Raw genomic sequence first — 18,458 nt, forward strand, 5'->3', positions numbered from 1 at the left:
TTAAGGAGTTTTGTTGTTTTTAACCTAGTCAGCCAAATGACTTTTGGAACAGTGTTTTGGTGTTTGCTGCTGCCTATCTTTGCTAAGTGCCCCTTGAAAAAGAGTTTTCCCACAAAACGAATGGTTAATTAATGTTAGTCTAACACTAACTTTTGGAAAGAATGTCCTCTACAGCTGATTTTATCCAGCTCAAAACATTAATTTTCTCCTTGAATGTAGAGGACAGAGTGGTCAGTGTGCTGTGATCCATCTACCCATCCTTGCTAAGTAGAGTTGAGGAAAACTATGAAACCAGATCTGCTTTACCTCCTGGTGATCTCTTTTCTTAATATGAATAAAGCTTGAAATAAATGGCAAAAAATCACCACATAAGGCGTCTACAACATCTACATTATTGCTGGTGCAGCATAGCTGGTGTAACGGGTTCCTGCAGTTCAACCATAAAGTCGCATATTTCCTTTTCTGTCCACCAAACGTTCCCAAACCTCAAAGGAAACAGCAAACATGAAAAGTTTAAACAGTGCATCTACTGATCCATGGTCTTTGTGCTGGCGCTGTTACATAAGATAGACTGCAGGGAGGACGTGAATGGACACAGTGTGCATGCCAGGAGCTAAAAGCATAGGCAAACAGCCCTGCAAACACACACAAATACACATGCATGAGTCCATATTAGGACATTGGATTGAATTTGTTTTCTTAGCTCTAGTCTAACGCAGATGTTGACCCTAAGACGAAGCCATAAATTAAGTTCCACTGCATTAGAACCGGGCTTTTGGACTCCACAAGGACTGTCGGTTCAGACAAGGCAGGAAATTAAGGAATTTTGACTAGAAAGGGTCCAAAACCCAAGGACCGATCAAGGTCAGACTCGTTTCCTATTAAAATGTAAATAAATATCATTATAATTAAATCTGAGGCATTGCCAGTTTAGTCATCATCTAGAGAGGCACCATAAGGCGTCACATTTTTCTCAGAAACCATTAAACTGTCATAAGAAATTCTATAGTGGAGGTTTTAATCAAGCCACATCAGTGTCAGTGTCTTGAAGTGCGCCACAGGACTCCTAGGCATGGCTGTTTGCTTCTGATTGGCCGTTTAATCCTCATTTGACCAATCACCCACAACAGAATATCTACCTGCCAACCTTTTTAATCATTACCAGTTCATTAGTTCGGCAAAGCAGCGCAACACAGGTCAGCGGGCCAATTTCTTGACTTGTATTTAAGCTTTGATCACGTCATTAGTGAGACATAATCTCCACATTACCTTGAATCTCACCAGCTCTGCTCATCTACAGCAACAACTAATTCTGAAGACACCTCCAGTACAAGCTCCACCCGGCAGAACAACACGTTTTTGACCCACCTTTTGTCTCTTAACTGACTAAAAAGAGTCTTGTAATATCTTGATGTTTCATCTGAATGGGAATCGGAGCTGAATCAGTTCAGAGGGAGAGGATGTTTAACATCGCTCATTAACAGAATCCAGCGAGGTCGATGTTGTGGCCATTTCAGGTTACATTAGCAGGATGCTGAACACCTGGGGAAGTCTGACTTTCTCTGTCACATGACCACATTTCCAGGGGAAAGTCTGGGACAAACGCTTACACAGCTTTCAGTCTTTGAGGCTGACTCTGCACATTTATATACTCTGTGAAGACATAGCCCTGATGGAAGAGACTGCACACTCATGTTGTGATTGCATAACAGATCCAAACCATGTTACTGGCAGCACACACTTATTGGTGGAGCGTTAGTCAGTGACCACTTTGGATTTATCTGCTTCTTGAAGTTCACAAGGCTGCAGTACTGGGAGGATAAAAGATCAGCAATAGGATTTAGTATTTTATTCCAACATATCCACGCATGCATGTACAGATAACTCCTATGATGCAACATTACCACCGTCAGCTTTCATAAAGTAGACATGCAGTGAAGGTTGCTCCTGTTATTGTCATTTTCAAGCAGTTCAATTAGTTTAATTAACAACTGAAAATCCAGGTGTGTGTACTTGTAGAATACATTGTGTGTGTGTGTGTGTGTGTGTGTGTGTGTGTGTGTGTGTCAGACTAGAGGTATAATCATGGTGAAGCAGACAAGATAATGACAAACTGCTTAGACTTTCCCTGAGAGCCATCAAAGTGCCTCTTCTCAACACTTTACTCGATTTCTCTTTGCAGGCTGTTTCAACCCCCGCAGGGGCAGAATGTGGATGGGGGGGGGGCTTGATTTAAAGATGCACGGCACCTAGAGGACTGGACTTAATCAGCCTTTTGAGGCTTCATTTATTAGAAATCTTCTTCTTCACAGTCGAATTTGCCCCAGTGGGGTTTCAACTTTTCAGTTTACATGATAACCCCACTTTAGCTTCAGCTGCAGGCTGCTGGAAGGTTGTTTCCAGAGCTCATTCTTCTTGATAAATATTCACAGTAGATTGGGAAAATGTGACTCAAATAATAACTGATGTATTTAGCAGAAAACCTTGATTAAAATCGTCTAGTTTTGCATGTTGGTGTGAAAATCCATCTAGAGTATGTTACCTTCAGAGTTGGACAAATGAATACTTATATCTCAGTGTGATTCACTGTAAAACAAACGTGTCCAAAGTGTGGCCCTTCGAGTGATTTTGTACAGCCCACCAATTGATTGATATGATATGATCTTCTGTAGGCTGTTGGTGTAGACCAGGGGTGTCAAACTAAAAACTCACAAGGGGCCGAAATGAAACTCTGGGACAGAGTCGAGGGCCAAACTTAATATTTTTGAAAAAGTGACGGCAAATTTGCACATTTTCTTTATCGACATGTATGCAATTTTGAACCTTTAAATTTGGAAACAAACATATTTCTGCATTAACACTGAATGTGGAATAACCAAATTACACACGAGCAACTCAGTTTTAAATAAAAGGCATCAGTGGTATTCATTACTTGTGGTATAATCAGCATTTTTAAAATCTATTCAGGATTTATGCTTTCTTGTTTATTCATTTTTCTTATTTTTATTCTCCTTTTTTTCTCCTGTAATAAGTGTCATCGCTGCTGTGGCGTCTAGCTTTCCCCACTGAGGAACAATAAAGGGATTTTCTATTCTATTCATCTATCTGCAGCCTTTCCACTTCCTTTTTTACTGTAGGTTAAATCTTTTCTCACGGGCCAACAACAAAATAAAAATATAATTTTATCTTAAATGAAAATGCAACATCTCACCTGTTTCAGGTTTTGGAGCAGAAAAAGAGCATAAAACCAACATATTTAAAGCTCAGTTTGCTCCACTGGTTTACTGTGATGCTCACCTGTTCCAGCCAGATACCTGCATCATGGGGTTGATCTGAGCTGAGGAGGAGACTCCTGTTGTTTTGTTCATCTTCATCATAATAATGACAACATTAGATGACAACAGGTGCTCACATAGGTTTGTGCTGATGAACATGTCTGAGCAGCTTGACCACGTTGTTGTGTGTCAGGGAGGAAACACAACTACAGCAGCCACAGAGTCGTGCTGGTTTGAGCGTGTCGCTGCTCGCTGGAGTTATATCGGCTCTGTCTGGACGTTAGTTGGAAAACTTTCTCTTTCAGTCGTGAACACATTACTGAGCGGCTAGAATCTCCGTTTCTGGGCTTCAACGTATAGCTGCGTGAACTCGGCGCTGAGTGAGAGGAGTGTAGTTTGTCTGAGACAGCGGAGCTGCAGACACCGGCAGCAGGCGCTGAAAAAACACAAAGGAGGGGGCGAGGGGGCGAGTCGGCTCTGCGCTGAAGCCGCAAAGCATCATGGGAGTTGAAGTCTTTGCGGTAAAATCAGCCAGCGGGCCAGTTTTAATATATTTTTGATATTTATCTCGTGGGCCACATAAAATGCTCCGCGGGCCGCATCTGGCCCGCGGGCCTTGACTCTGACATCTGTGGTGTAGACACTTTTTAACATTTTTCTGTTAAAAGTTTTACTAATATGCATATTTTTTACCCATTTAATGAATGCAAATGAAAAAAATCGCCATAATTTATTTTACTAAAACCAAATCAAGTATTTGTGGTCACTGCAGGCTGGTACCATGGCAGTTTGGGCCCTCAGGTCAGTTTGGTTAATGTTGTTTGTGAAAAAGAAGTTTCTGATTCACCTTTGCCATCACAACCAAATCACACAGATGTAAAACTAAACTACACCAAGAGTCAAAGGGAGGTTATTACCAGAATCATTTACTTTAAACATGCAAAGTCTGATTGGTGAAAAGCACATTGACATTAACAAGTGAATCACGTTCTTCCTTCATAATGTTGCAATGAAACTGAATGAAGTTTAATCCATGTATGTGTGTGTGTTTTTTTGTGTGTGTGTGAAACTGATCCATTTTTAGTTTTAAACTATTTCATGTCTAATTTCTGCTGCTGTTCATCTTGGCCAGGAGGACACCGAATAAGTTATTCCTGGAAAAATGAGGGGTAGATAAAAAAACTGTTAAAACAAAAAGTTTCTATTACTCACAAAAACATGTTTCATCTAATAAAAAATAATGAAAAAGTACATAAATACACACACCAAGAGAAGATGTTTCAGTGCTGCTCTGGCTGTCAGATGCCCATGTGGAGGGAAGGTGAACAGGAACGTAACGGGACCAAAAGTGTGAAATGATCTCATTTCTTTTCCTACAACCTTGGTAAATTGTTCACACCTGAGAAGTGGCTTTCTAACATCAGGAGCTCTACTGAGCTCTATGTGTGTATTCCTCATTAACCCATTCCCATCTGATTTTAAAAACACCAGAGAGATTTACACAAACGATTGTTCCTGCTTTAAAACTGGGAGTTCATTGGGAATTCTTATAATTCCAGTAAAAATCCAGAGTAATTTTCCTTTTATCCTTTTGAAAACACAAACATGTTACTTATGTTCAGCCTATTTTTCAGCTTACTAAATGGTTTCATCTCCCTCCTCTTCTGTTCTTCAGCCCAGCTCATATGCAGCCTTCCCAGAGAGAAACAAAAAAAAAAACAGAATAAAGCCTCTTTGGTGAAATCTGGCTGCCTTTAAACCCTGACTGACTTATCCAGATCCATGCACAAACACTCCCCTGCCCACTGTGGATTCTCCCTTCTGATGAATTGCTCTCAAGCCCAGGCCCGTCTCTGCCACTGGGACCTTGTAAAGTCTGGCCCAGGGTGTCCGACTCAGGAAGTGAAACGAGTGAATGAACACGCAGACACTAAATTGAAAGGACTCTGCAGGAAATCTGCTGTGGGTTTCATACCCCAGACATGTATTATCACCTGGCACAGACACACAGACACATTCCTCTCTCCACTGATTACAATCATTTATGAAGCACCAAAATTACCTGTCTCAGGCTCACTGCAAACAAGAGTGTGTCTCAAAAACACAGAGAAGACTCCAAAAAGTTATGAGGATGAAAAATTAAACATAATTTTCAGTTATGATCTTAAAATGATCAACTGTTAACCGACAACGAGCAGAACAATGTAAGACTGTGTGATGTTTGGTGACTTTTGTTGTTTGTTGTCTATTTGTTATTTTGGCATCTTGGTTTTTATTTCTTAGATCCATCCATTGTCTGTACCCGCTTGTCCATGCAGGGTTGAAGGAAGGCTGATGCCTATCTCCAGCAGTCTCTGGGCAAACAGGTGGGGTACACCCTGGACAGGTTGGCAGTCCATCACAGGGCAGCACAGAGACACACAGGACAAACAACCAAGCACGTACACACACTCACACCTAAGAATAATAGTGAGGGACCCATAAACTTGGCAGTCATGTTTTTGGACTGTGGGAGCAAGAACCCACACATGCACAGGGAGAACAAACTCCTTGCAGAAAGTCCCCAGGACAGGAATTGAACCCAGGACCTTCTTGCTGCAAGAAAACAGTGCCAGCCACTGCATCACTGTGCAACCCTGAGACCTTAGATAGTCTCTACATATGGTAGAAAGGAGCTACTGGGTTTCCTTTGGCCCTGAACCACCCTGGCTCTGTCTCCGTTCCATGGTGACAACTGCAGAACATCATTCAAAGCCATAAACACTCCTGCTGTTATGGCCTATTCTGTCGCATCACCACATAAAGGTTTTAGCTACTTCAACTGATTTTTTTTCTTAATATGTTGCTTTTAACACACTGGAGTTTGGATGGTGTTGAACCCCACCAGAGGATAAACATAACAGGTGTTGTGATAAATTGTTCTCCTGTTACCATGAGAACTCGTCCCAAAACACGGTGAGAAAATGTAATAAGATTCCCAGCCCTTGCAAAATATTTAACTCTGCAGGTTGGTCTAAACTTGGTCTACCATAGGCCTGGCCTAAACCAATCACAGTGCCCTATGTTTATAGAGGGACACTGGGCGGGCATAAGGTGTGTTTGATTTGTCCTTGGATCTTGGAAATCCTGACTTCCGAGTGTGAACAATCAGCTTAAACACCCCTCCAAAAGTCGGACCTCCCAGTCAGAAATACTTTATAACCCTGATCTCGACATCCGATATGGCAGCTCTCTGAATCAACCACAATAGATTTTGGTTTAAATATGTGTGTCACATTGGACTGACCATAAGAACCTTGCCTATCTCAAGCAGGCTAAAAGACTAAACCCCAGGCAATCCCGCTGGTCTCTGTTCTTCACCCGGTTCAATTTTGTCATCTCCTTTCGACCAGGCACAAAGAACGTCAAACCCAACGCCCTGTCCCAACAATATGCATCCGACCAGGATCAAGAACCTGCAGCCATCCTTCCCTCATCCTGTGTGCTCGGGGCAATTACCTGGGAGATCACACAGAAGGTCCTGGATGCCCAAGGAACGGACCCCGGCCCAGGTAAGGGACCGCCCCACAAGCTATATGTGCCCCAGCAGGTCCGAGGTGCTGTAATCCACTGGGCCCACACAGCTTGATTCTCTATCCACCCGGGAGTGGCCCGCACCCTCGCCCTGATCCGCCGGTCCTTCTGGTGGCCATCCATGTTCCGGGACATCAAGGAGTACGTCAAGGCTTGTCAGGTCTGTGCCCGCAATAAATCAGAAAACCAGCCTCCCACCGGACTACTCCGTCCCCTTTCCATTCCCTCTCGTCCCTGGTCTCACATCGCCCTCGATTTTGTCACCGGTCTACCCCCCTCTAAAGGATTCTCAGTCAAACTTACCATCATTGACAGATTCTCTAAAGCTTGTCATTTCATCCCACTAAAGTCTCTGTCTTCCTCCTCAGTAACCGCTGAACTTCTGGTCAAGACGTCTTCCGACTTCACAGCATCCCGGACGAGATCTTGTCTGACCGTGGCCCCCAGTTCCTCTCGAGCGTCTGGAAGGAGTTTGCTGCATCCCTGGGAGCCACGGTTTCTCTGAGCTCCGGCTACCACCCCCAAACTAATGGCCAATGTGAGCAGCTCAACCAGGAGCTCGAAGCCATGCTCCGCTGTGTATGCTCCTCCAATCCTTCCAGCTGGAGCACCCAACTCCCCTGGATAGAGTACGCCCACAACACCCACACTTCCTCAGCTACAGGTCAGTCACCTTTCGAATAATCCCTGGGCTATCAACCCCCACGTTTCCCTTCAGATCTTCCTCCCAACGTCACAGTACCCCAGTTTATTCGCAGAGCAAAAAGGACGTGGACCCAGACCCGGGCGGCCCTCCAGCGAACCGCTGATCGCAACCGACGGTTGGCAGACTGCCACCGTCGTCCCGCTCCTCCTTACACCTGTGGGCAACAGGTCTGGCTGTCCACCAGGGACATTAAGTTGAAGGACACCTGCAAGAAGCTCTCTCCCCGGTTTATTGGTCCTTACTCCATCAGCAAAGTCATCAACCCTTGGTCGGTCCGTCTCTCGCTGCCCTCCTCCCTGAAGGCCCCCCTGTTCCTCCTCCTGTTCGTCTGTCTGACGGCGATCTTGGTTATCGTGTCCAGCGCCTCCTTGAGGCCAGACCACGTGGCCGGGTCCGCCAGTTCTTCGCCGATTGGGTGGGCTATGGTCCGGAACATCAGCAATGGATCCCAGCGTCTTGGATCGACGACCCGTCCCTCATCCGGGACTTTGATGCAGTGCGGGCCTTTTGGGGGGGGGGGGGGGGGTACTGTCACATTGGGTGGAGTTAACCTACCTCTCCATGAGTTTTCCTGTTTGCAGGTGGGCGCGCCCGGAGAGCAGCTGCTGCAAATTCTCTCATCAGCTCGCAGGGGATTTAAGGAGTGGTGTGACAACTCACCAGTGCCGGATGATTACTCACATTGGGTAGTTTACACCAGCTCTGGACCTGTTTCTAGTTTTTTCTGCATCCTGTTCTGCCTGTTAAAGCCCCGTCATCTCCTGTCCCATCCCTCCGTTCTCCCGCCCAGGTACTCTCATCATCTGCCTGTTACCAGCTTGTCAACCTGCACTCTCACCTGCTACTACACGGAGCCTCCGGATCTCCTGTTCACCCGCCACGCCGCTCCTCCCTTGGGCCGTCTGCTCTACTGCGCTCACCTGCTCGCTCACCTCCTGGAACTGGTGCTCAGCTCCCAGCCTCCTCTCAGCACTCCACTACCCTACTGGAATCCGTAAGCCTCCATTCTAATCACACCTTCCCCGTCTGCTTTACATTACTCATTCTTGTTCTCTGTCTCAGAACGCTGCCAGAACCGCCCTCCTCCGAAGTCTCCCCAGCCTCGTCAAACTTAATAAATAATATTTTATTTTCACTCACTTAGTCTCTTCGTGATTCTGCATGTCGTGGGTCAAAAAACTCGATCCAAACATGGCAGTGTGATGTCATTCCCAGTTCCATACCATACCAACTTTATTCATAAAGCACATTTAAAAACTGCATAGCAGCTGACCAAATTGTTGTACAGATAAAAAGAAAATCACAACATTAAAACAAAAACACAATCAATAAAAGTACACAACAAAGCAGTAAAATCACAGTCAATAAAAGAATAGATAATAAAAATAATTAATAAAAGTCAAGGGTTTAAAAATGCCTGGTCGTAACAGTGGGCCTTAAGCAGTGACTTGAAATGGGGGAGGGATGGTGCTAGCCTCACTGAGAGGAAGGGACGGAGCAGCATAGACAAAAGCATGCTGCCCCCGCGTTTTGTATTTCATTGTGGGAACGTGAAGCAGCAAGCAATCGACAGATCTCAACACCCGGTTTGGCACATAACGAGTCACAAGGTCAGACAGTTAATGTGGTGCCAGATCATTCAGGGCCTTAAAAACAAATATCTGAATTTTAAACTTCACTCTAAAGTTTACGGGTAGCCAATGGAGACACGCCAGTACAGGTGTGATATGGTCATGTCTAGAGGTGTTCATCAGAAACCTGGCTGCCGCATTCTGTACGACTTGAAACCTGTGAAGAGCAAAGACTGGTACACCAAATAAGATGGAATTCATGTAATCCAGTCGGGAGATGATAAAAGCATGGATTACGGACGACAGGTGTGCCCGTTTCAGAATTGGTTTTAAGCTTATCAGTCGGCGCAGCTGGAAGAAACAAGATCTGACCACTGCATTAATCTGAGGGCCCATGGAAAAGTGAAGAAAGGCTGATTCAGTATTATGAAGTGGCCTAAAGCCATACTGAAACACATCAACTAAGGAAAAGCTATTCATGTGTGCTGTGATCTGGGAATAGACAATCTTTTTAAGGACCTTAGACAGAAATGTTCCGAGCTGCGACTGAGAAAAACTACAAAGATGGCATCAGATCAGGAATGGGGCTCATTTGAAACTGCTTTAGGATGAACTTTGGTGTATGGCGGACTGTCCCGTTGACTCATTGTTGCAGCGATTAATTCGATAAACGGTTGTCCGTGGCTCTGATTGGTCCAAGTGCTGTCCAACTGTGCGGAGACAGCATGAAAGACAATCCCCGACAACTGACCTCTGCCTATAGGTCGTGGCCAAACTATAAAAATATCGAACAGCTTTTCAGGCTATAAGATTCCCTCAGATGATAAGAAATGAAAAGGCTCATTTGTATTTGTCATGATTCTTTTGGGGCTCCTTTATAATATTCGTGTCTAAATTAAAATGTTTTGTCTTTCATTTCCCTAAATGGATGCCTTTCTGTTGTCCTTGTTGACGAATAAAGGCTAAGCTGAGTTTCCTGGCAGACTCGAGGTTGTCATCCAACCTGCATTTAGATGGTTTTTGACCCCATGCAGCAGCATGGACTCACTACTCTCCGTATCTGCTTTAAATCCTATTAATAAAACAAGAGTTGGCCCTGAAGAGGCAGACTTTAGCCATAATGTAATGAATTCTAATCTACAAGGTCAAAAGTTTAAAAGCAGACCATGCATTTAAGCTTTTTGAAGCCGCAAAGGCACCTTGCTCCTCTGCCCCTCAGACGTTCAGGATGAAGGAAGCTCTGAGGATTAGTGGACTTTAGTATGATCCCAAATTATGCATTTTAATAAGAAATCAGATGAATGTGTTCTAACTAAATGTAAAACATCTTGCAGTCATTGAAAAGGAATTTTGCAAAGTTGTAAGAGATTGAGGTGAAAGAAGCAAAGAGGGTGAAGGGGTTCATCAATAAACAGGAAGCACTTAAATCCTAAAGGAGCTGGTTGACCCTTACGGTGGATGTTTATGTTCTCATGAGCAAGAAGGAAACGGAGGATTAAATCTTAGATGAAATGCTGATTAGTTCTTTTGTGACATCCGTGCTTTCTGATTTGTCTTTGCAACAAACACAAACGTGTGTCGTTTTAGATTTTGTTTTTAATGTCTACTGAGAATGTTGCCACATTTAGACCAGTGGTTTCCCAACCAAGGGTGTGCGACCCCCCGTGGGGGTCATGAGACTGAAGGGGACGTCATAAGTTTGTATGTGCTGAGGTTGTGAGGTTACAACATTGTATTTGTAACATTTACATGTATAATATCCCAATAACACACCTGACGGTGTGTAGAAAGGGAAACAAGCACAAACACCTACAACTAATGTTTTGAAAGTTACTGTTTGTAATGAATCACTTGTGAGTGAGTATGCGAGTAAGAGCTGAGGTTGGGAACCCCTGCTTTAGATTCTTCCTGGTGTCACAAAGTAGAAACAAAAACAACAAATGAAAATAAGATGTGTCCAAAAAATGTGATTTTAGATTAGCATACAACATTTAACACATTAAAAAGAATTCATTTGATGCAGTTTGGTCTACTTCCAGTGGCAACTGAGCCATAGTCCCTAATCAGATGAGCAGCCCTTGTGGCTCAAGGGCAAGACTCCCAGGGCAAACGTTCATGAGGACAAAACGGACAGACCGTTCGTGGGTGTAAAGTGTTATTTTAGAAAGTATTCTGATGGATTATTGCAGAAAGTAAAGCCAAATCCAGTTACCACAGAAGTAATACGACTCTAGACCTCGTTAGACAACACTGCTGCAATGAGGTGCTCCTGGGTATCAACTCATGTGCCAGTAGAAAGACCTGCTTTCACTAGGAGCTGTAGAAGAACAACCAATGGGAATGTTGTGAGCTCCATGTTTAAAATCTCTGAGTTGGTTTCACTTTTACTCTGATTAGTTTAGGCAGACATCACTTAGAAATGTTAACCAACAACTGTTGTTTGAAACTGTTCATAAAACAAACTGGTGATCCTCAGACATCTGTTTTTGGGACTAACGAGACACACCCTATGATCTATGTCTAGGTCAACTGTCTCCCTACACTGGGATCCTAACTCAATTGATTTGATTTGGTCATATTTAATGCATTTATGGGTCATAATCTATGCAGTTAAGAAAAATCCAATAATTCAAGAATTGGGTCAATAAAAATTCTTATCCTGGATTTAAAATGTGAATGAAATTCTTTTTTTACTTAGCTTTGTAGTCGTATCATCTGACCTGGGGCCGTATGTTTTGGACACCTGAGTGAAGAGAGGAGCGGAGCTGTCAACTGATCACCATCTGGTGGTGAGTTGGATCAGATGGCAGGGGTAGATGCCGCGTATACCTGGCAGACCCAAACGCATAGTGAGGGTCTGCTGGGAACGCCTGGCAGAAGAACCTGTTAAGACGGTCTTCAACTCCCACCTCCGGCAGAGCTTTGACCGCATCCCGAGAGCAGCGGGGGACATTGACTGATTGATTGAGTGGGCCTTGTTCCACTCTGCGATTGTTGAGGCGGCTGTTGCTAGCTGTGGTCGCATGGTGGCCGGTGGCAGTCGTGGTGGCAACCCTCGTACCCGCTGGTGGGCACCAGGGGTTCGGGGAGCCATCAGGCTGAAGAAGGAGGCCTACTGGGCGTGGCTGGTCTGTGGGTCTCCGGAGGCAGCAGACAGGTACGGGATAGCCAAGCGGGGTGCAGCAGTGGCAGTTGCCGAGGCAAAATCTCGGGCGTGGGAGGAGTTTGGTGAGGCCATGGAGAAAGACTATGGAACGGCTCCAAAGAGGTTCTGGCAAACTGTCCGGCGCCTCAGGAGAGGAAGGCAGCAACTCGCTCACACTGTTTACAGTGGGGATGGGGAGCTGCTGACGTCAACTGAGGCTATAGTCGGACGGTGGAAGGAATACTTTGAGGAGCTCCTCAATCTCACCAATGCGCATTCCGAGGAGGAACCAGAGCCGGGAGGCCTGGGGATGGACTATCCAATCTCCTGGGCAGAAGTTGCTGAGGTAGTCAAACAACTACACAGCAGTGGAGCCCTGGGGGCAGATGAGATTCGTCCTGGGTATCTCAAGGCTATGGATGTTGTAGGGCTGTCATGGTTGACACGTCTCTGCAACATTGCGTGGTCATCGGGGGCAGTTCCTGTGGAGTGGCAGACCGGGGTGGTGGTCCCCATCTTTAAGAAGGGTGACCTGAGGGTGTGTTCCAACTATAGGGGGATCACACTCCTCAGCCTCCCTGGAAAGGTCTACTCCAAGGTACTGGAGAGGAGGGTCCGATCGATAGCTGAATCTCAGGTTGAGGAGGAGCAATGTGGTTTTCGTCCTGGCCGTGGAACTGTGGACCAGCTCTATACCCTTGCAAGGGTGATGGAGGGGGCATGGGAGTTTGCCCAACCAATCCACATGTGTTTTGTGGATTTGGAGAAGGCTTATGACCGTGTCCCCAGGGGAACCCTGTGGGGGACGCTCCAGGAGTATGGGGTGGGTGGCTTTCTGTTAAGGGCCATTCAGTCCCTTTACCAGAGGAGCGTGAGTTTGGTCCGCATAGCCGGTAGTAAGTCGGACCTGTTCCCGGTGAGGGTTGGACTCCGCCAGGGCTGCCCTTTGTCACCGGTTCTGTTCATTACCTTTATGGACAGAATTTCTAGGTGCAGCCGTGGTGTGGAGTGTGTCGAGTTTGGTGGCAGGAGAATCTCGTCTCTGCTTTTTGCGGATGATGTGGTCCTCCTAGCTTCATCCAGCTCTGACCTTCAGCTCTTTCTGGGTAGGTTCGCGGCCGAGTGTGAAGCGGCTGGGATGAGGATCAGCACCTCCAAATCTGAGACCATGGTTCTCGACCGGAAAAGGGTGGCTTGCCAACTCCGGGTCGGGGAGAGGTCCTACCTCAAGTGGAGGAGTTTAAGTACCTCGGGGTCTTGTTCACGAGTGAGGGTAGGAGGGATCGGGAGATCGACAGGCGGATTGGTTCAGCATCTGCAGTGATGCGGACGCTGAACCGATCTGTCGTGGTGAAGAGGGAGCTGAGCCAGAAAGCCAGGCTCTCGATTTACCGGTCGATCTACGTCCCAATCCTCACCTATGGTCATGAGCTTTGGGTAATGACCGAAAGAACGAGATCGCGGATACAGGCGGCCAAAATGAGTTTTCTCCGTAGGGTGGCCGGGCTCAGCCTTAGAGATAGGGTGAGGAGCTCGGACATTCGGGAGGGACTCGGAGTAGAACCGCTGCTCCTCCGGATCGAAAGGAGCCAGTTGAGGTGGTTTGGGCATCTGGTCAGGATGCCTCCTGGACGCGTCCGGGGGAGGTGTTTCGGGCATGTCCTGCCGGCAGGAGGCCCCCGGGTCGACCCAGGACACATTGGAGAGGTTACATCTCCAATCTGGTCCGGGAACTACTTGGGGTCCTGCCGGAGGAGCTGGTGGAGAAGGCCGGGGAGAGGACGATCTGGAGCTCCCTAGTTGGGATGCTGCCCCCACGACCCGGATAAGCAGAGGAAGACGACGACGACGACTTTTCTGGTTCGTTTTGTACTGTTTTTAAAGTAAAAATCAATTATCCTTATTAATTCAGCTCTAAACTCCAGGCTGCACATGTTAAAGATCAACAATACATTTGCTTTAATTGTATGGTGTGTGTGTGTGTGTGTGTGTGTGTGTGTGTGTGTGTGTGTGTGTGTGTGTGTGTGTGTGTGTCTGTGTGTGTGTCTGTGTGTCTGTGTGTGTGTGTGTTTCAGGAATTAAAAATGAGCCAGATCAGAGTTGAGCTGAACACGACTGGATTTGGCATCTTAGTTCCTGATATTTAGATTATCTTCTCATTTGCTAACAGCAATATGATCTTACCACTGACACCGTTTTCTCTGCAACGTTGCTGTTTTATCTCAGGGTATCTGCAGGTTTATGGGTGCCGAATTTAAGACTTTTTAAGACCTTTTTTAAGGCCACTTTGACCAAATGTAAGCTATTTTCAAAAATAAATTTAAGCTATAATTTCCAGCCATTGCCTGGAACCGGTTCTAACCACGTCGCGAACGTGGGATTAGCCATCCAGTTACCATTAAACTTGCACTTCCCCATGGCGCAAGCTCCCACTAGCTTAATCAGCTAATGTGCTTATTTAAAAATAGCCCCCTTTCACAACCAACTGAATGTGTACGGTTCCGCTTACGCCAACATCGTACACAAAAAAATGCTGAAACACTAACTACAAATTCACGAAATTTTCATAGAAATAAAAGAATCTTGTTTATTGGGTCTTTGGTAATTTAAGACCTTTGGAAACTGGATTTAAGGATTATTTGTAATTTTAAAGGATTTTTAAGGCCTTAATTTTGGAAAAGCAAATTTAAGACTTTTTAAGACTTTTTAAGGATCTGCGGATACCCTGGTATATCTACAAACAACACAAGCCTGAATGGGTTCTGCTGTGTTGTGGAGTTGCTAATGTTACCGGTTAGCTTCTAGTAGCCAAAACGTTCTGTTTCCTGGATGTTAAACCAACAACAGCCTTACCCGTCGTGACTCACGTTGGGTGAGTCCATGAAATTAGGATTTTCAAATTCTAGAGTTTCACCATCTATTTTCTGTCAGAAGCTAACACAGAAGATAGGTGTAGGAGACTTAAGGGGATCTTACTAAAATATGGAAAAATATTCTGACTCTGCAAGCCTACAATTCACACTGGTATCCACACACACACACACACACACACACACACACACACACACACACACACACTGACAAGACAAGCAGCTCTCTTGACAACCTACTTTACGCACACTGCTACAGTTTACTCAAGCTGCAGCAACACCCTCTGTGCACACAGAAAATATCAATGGGACTTCACATGAGTGCGGAACTGTGGAAAAATCCTCTCCGGAAATTCTGCTCACCGTGGGTCCGTCCGTGTGCACCTGGCCTAATCATAGCTATACAGAAAACCACTTAGAGCTCCCAATGTGCTTTTAACATGAAGAGGGTGATAAATGGACAGCTTGAGACAGGACAGGAGACACGGAGCGGAGGGATAAAAGACAATTTGAGGTGTGAAGTTAGAGTAAGCTGCAGGAGACAGAGGCAGAAAACAGAATGCTAGAGATAGTGAGGAGGACATGGACGAGCAAAGAGGAGAGGGACAGAAAGCATCCAATCCATCACTGTGATAACATCGGCTGCAGAGGTGTCCTCTTGGGGATTGCATCACACTACTGATGAGCTGTGCTCCCACAGCAACTGCAGTGTCTCCTTAAAGCCTTTGAAATTTATAAATCAATACTGTTCTAAAGTTGGGTTCTAATTTTTGCAGGATTTTGTCAGCAACATCCGCAATACATCTTGTAATCCCGGTCGTATCTCCAGCAGCCAATCAGCGGGGAGGAGGAGATCTGAACGAGTCTTCATATACAATCTGATTAAAGCCAGTTGTTATGAAATCAGACACAGTAGATAGAAGACCCAAGTTAGTAAAAAGTTGCCCTTAAATGAATAAATGTTGAATTTATTCAGATTGCACAGATCTACTGACAGTATTTCCCTCCCATTTAAATGTTATTGAATGTGTCTGAAGTTAACACCTTGTCTGCACATCGTTCATCACAAGACCTTTGGTCAGCATCTCCATCTCGCTCCCTGGGTCTGCCGTAAAATGACTCAGCAAATCAAAAACACTAATGTAAACAAAGCTGTAACTTAGAGCTGTGGGGCTAATCGTTAAACCACGGTGGTTACAGGTGGCTAGCTCAGCTGCTAGCTCACTGTGCTTCTGCTGTCTTTGTGCATAACTATCACCATTCTCTGATTCTCATCACAGTTCATTTATTCCACATTCTATTTTCTTTTGGTATTTACCTTTTTTACATATTTGCCAAGATTGATTTTTTTTTTTTTTTTTTTTTTTTTTTTGCTGTGGGCATAGATTCATGGGTAAAGTAAAATCCTTACACACAATTGAATAAATATGTAGGTAATTGGTGGGCTGCGCAGTGGAGCAGTGGTTAGAGCTGTTGCCTTGCAGCAAGAAGGTCCTGGGTTCGATTCCCGGCCTGGGATCTTTCTGCATGGAGTTTGTATGTTCTCCCTGTGCATGCATGGGTTCTCTCCGGGTACTCCGACTTCCTCCCACAGTCCAAATACATGACTGTTCGGTTAATTGGTCTGTCTAAATTGTCCTTAGGTGTGTGTGTGTGTGTGTGTGTGTGTGTTTGTCCTGTGTGTCTCTGTGTTGCCCTGCGATGGACTGGCTCTCTGTCCAGGGTGTACCTCGCCTGATTGCCCATTGACTGCTGGAGATAGGCACCAGTCCCCCCGCCGCGACCCTACGTGTACACAGCGGGTTCTGACAATGGATGGATGTAGGTAATTGTTTTACACCTTTGAAAATTAAAAATGTAGCAGATTTGTTTTTCTACATGAACCAAACATGTCCCACACATGCTTGGCCTTTGGACATTCTGCTTGGAAAACAGCTACTGATAAATCAGATGACGTGATCAAACTGCTGCTCTTTACATTTAAGGTGTGATTTTCCTCTTAAATGCAGCTTTTTAGGCTGAAGTGATGTTAAGTTGAATCCCATCTTATTATTTAACCTCCTCCATCATCAGGAGAGGGTTCTTTAGATTTAAACGGAACATTTGTCCTTCGTGTCTGCTCACATTCTTGAACCACTGAAGGCTTTGATCACATTGGCTTTATAACGTTTTCCCGACTGGTGGAACGTCACCAGTACCAGTCATGGTCATGCCTTCCTCTGCTGTCTCTTCTCTTCAGGCTCCAGTTAGGAAGGACGCAGCAGCCTTTTCTGTTTTATAATGATAAAAAATTAAGAATAATTCTAGGATTTTTCAATAATAGAATCACATAAATAAAGATACAATAAAGTTAAAGTAAACTAAATTCCATCAATCCATCCATTTTCAGCCACTTATCTGGTGTCGGGTCGTGGGGGCAGTAGCCTAAACCGAGACACCCAGACTTCCCTCTCCCCAGCCACTTGGACCAGCTCTTCTGGGGGAATCCCAAGGCGTTCTTTGGCCAGGTGAGAGACATAGTCCCTGGGTCTTCCCTTGGGTCACTTCCCTGTTGGACATGCCTGAAAAACCTCACCAGGGAGGCATCCTGACCAGATGCTGAGCCACCTCAACTGGCTCCTCTCGATGTGGAGTAGCAGCAGGTCTACTCCGAGCCCCTCCCAGATGACCGAGCTTCTCATCCTATCTCTAAGGGAGAGCCCAGCCGCCCTGTGGAGAAAACTCCTTTTGGCCACTTGTATCGCTTGTATTGATATTTTCTATCGCTCGTGACCATAGCTGAGGGTAGAAAGTAGATCGACCAGTATATCGAGAGCTTTGCCTTCCGGTCCAGCTCTCTCTTCACCAAGACAGACCGGTACAACGCCCGCATCACTGTAGATGCAGCACCAATCCGCCTGTTGATCTCACGCTCCATTTTTCCCTCACTCATGAACAAGACCCCGAGATACTTAAACTTCTCCACTTGAGGCAGGACATCGTCCCTGACCTGGAGAAGGCACTCTACCCTTTTCCGATTTAAGACCACGGTCTCAGATTTAGAGGAGCTGATTCTCATCCCAGCCGCTTCACAATCTGCTGCGAACTGCTCCAGCAAAAGCTGGAAATCACTGTCTGATGAAGCCAACCGGACCACATCATTCTAATATTTTTTATACCACATGTGGGCTGCACACTGGCACATTGGTAGCGCTGTTGCCTTGCAGCAAGAAGGTCCTGGGTTTGAATCCAAGCCTAGAGTCTTTCTGCAAGGAGTTTGCATGTTCTCCATGTGCATGCGTGGGTTCTCTCAGGGTACTCCAGTTTCCTCTCACAGTC

At 45.5% G+C, this 18,458-nt stretch overlaps 1 protein-coding gene across 3 annotated transcripts in view; it reads right to left on the reverse strand.

Annotated features, from left to right (window-relative positions):
• Positions 1-18,458, reverse strand: part of chst11 (carbohydrate (chondroitin 4) sulfotransferase 11) — a 134,373-nt gene that overhangs the window by 25,710 nt on the left and 90,205 nt on the right. The window lies entirely within an intron of this gene.

Source organism: Nothobranchius furzeri, chromosome 1 (genome assembly GCF_043380555.1).
Source record: "Nothobranchius furzeri strain GRZ-AD chromosome 1, NfurGRZ-RIMD1, whole genome shotgun sequence".
NCBI classification, from domain to species: Eukaryota; Metazoa; Chordata; class Actinopteri; order Cyprinodontiformes; family Nothobranchiidae; genus Nothobranchius; species Nothobranchius furzeri.